This window comes from Myotis davidii, unplaced genomic scaffold (assembly GCF_000327345.1).
Source record: "Myotis davidii unplaced genomic scaffold, ASM32734v1 scaffold837, whole genome shotgun sequence".
Classification (NCBI taxonomy): Eukaryota; Metazoa; Chordata; class Mammalia; order Chiroptera; family Vespertilionidae; genus Myotis; species Myotis davidii.
In genome coordinates, this window is record NW_006291728.1 from 21,455 (window position 1) to 23,811 (window position 2,357).

The window sequence follows — 2,357 nt, forward strand, 5'->3', positions numbered from 1 at the left end:
ATGTCCAGCTACAACACCTGGAGACAGAGATGGTTGGCCAGAATGGGCACGGCTACTGCAAGCACAGGAACATTTGGGAATACATAATCCCTTAAACAAAGAAGTTCACTCTCTTGGAACTCTCATGCTCTTGGTTCCCTCTTGGCTTTCTTGAATTCATCCCTATGACCTAGGGCCACGTGGACCCCACATGCACTGGACTAATGGACTGCAGCCGGAATCACAAGCTAAGCTAGCCTGATGTGGGACAGGACCCGGCTCCAACATGGAAAGGAAACTCGAGATTATTTCTGACTTCAGTTCTACTGAAACCCCAGCTACTTCTTTTATTACTGGACTGAGAGAAAGGGGACTATGGAAACCCAGGGGTGTAATTCCACAGTAATAAAGCTTTCTACCATATTGTATCCTTCAAGGAGGGCCTCTGGAAATGCTTATTCCAGTAGTATCCCAAGAACCCCACTTCCATGATCAACTGGTAGAAATGAGGCCCTCTCCCCTCCAGTAGCAAATGACTTGATAACAATGACATCTAATTCCAAGTGTTGTACATACCACACACCCAGGAAAAGCATATGGAGGCTGAATAAAGATGATCAGGATGAAACTTCTGCCCTAAAGAACAAATGCAATGACCTGCTGATGAAGGATACTGGTCCAACTGAAGATTGTTTTTCTCACTGTCCATTAATCAATTGGCATTTTGGTTTTCTATTTTAGTCTCTGTGAGCTTGCTTAATGTGAATCCTTTCTTGGGGGACATCTTATTGCACCAACTAAATCAAATTTCTAACCTACAAAGGTGAGAAACCCAGAAAGTAATGAAATCACTAAAGTCATCGCTATCTTTCTGAGACCATGAAAGTCAGCTGAGTAGCACTCTCAGAATTGCTGTGAGTTACTTGCACCTTTCCATTTGGTTTGTAATGCCTTTCCTTAAAAAAAAAAAATCTGTACTATGAAAGACTACCAACAAGTCTCCTTTAACAATGTATTATTCTTGATGTAGTATGTATATGGGAGAAAAAATTTCTTCACCTTCTAAGTTCTTGGCTGAAATTCCCTTCCAGTAATACAAAGATAGATTAAAAGGAGGAAAAAAATTAAACATATATACATATGTATATATGGGAACCCCAAAGACTCAAAAGGCAGCCAGGAAATTGAGGCTTATGTACCATCCTGAGCTAAGGAAAGAGATAGGGGTCTGAGGCTTTAAAGAGGGGAATGCAATTTAGAGGGAGGTCAGGGAAAATTATGTTAAACAAAGATTGCTCTGCGATGCAGATAAACCTCTCAGATAAAAATGTGAGGTCTGATAACAGCTGTCTTCCTGCTATAAGCCCTCTTTCTAATGCATGTTCCTTACAAATGGGTAATTTCCACTCAATTTTCAGAGCTTCTTCATGTCTTCAGTTTTCCTAAACAGCTGAAATGATCCTTATGTGAAAGAAGCATATTTTGGGGTTGCATATTCTGCTACCCTTCATATGATTTGATTCACAAAATTTATTTATCCTCATCTTCTGAAAAAGAGACCAATTACATAAAGCAAGGTATTTCTTTATATTTAATTCATTTTTCCTAAGTAAACCATGAAAGAATGTAACTTGGAAATATTTTGGTTGCAAGTATCAGAAGCTCAGTACAAATTCAGGTAAGTAAAAAAAGAGAATGTATTGGCTCATGCATCTGTGAAGTGGAAGGGGGGTTTCAATTAGCTCCAGGCATGGCTAGATGAAGGAGTTCCAATTCTCTCCACCCATCACTTCTGCTTGCTTTCCTTCTCATACAGTTCCCCTCCACAGAGGCACAGGCATGACAGGATGACCATCAGCCAACCTAGACTTGCGCACAGCAATGTCAGCTGAAGCACCTTGGATAGCCTTATTTCATGTGCTCATGCCTGGACCAATCACTGGGGCCAGAGAGAAGTATTCTGATTGGCCAGCTTTGGGTCATAATGTTATTGGAGAAATGCATGGATGGTCTTTCTCCGTTGTTAATGGGCATAGGGTTCTTTTTTTTATCTTTAATTTTTTTATTGGTTAAGGTATTACAAATGTGTCCTCATCCCCCCATTAACCCCCAACTTCCCCCCACCCACCCACTCATGCTCTCATCCCCCTGTTGTTCGTGTCAAAATTATTTTATATTAGTTTCAGGTGTACAGCAAAGACATTCATAAAACTTACGAAGTGATCCCACCAATAAGTCCAGTAGCCACCCCTTTCTGATTGGTGTTTCTGGTTTCTTGGGTTATATTCCTAGAAGTGGGATCACTGGGTCAAATGGGAGTTCCATTTTTAGTTTTTTGAGGAAACTCCATACTGTTCTCCACAGTGGCTGCACCAGTC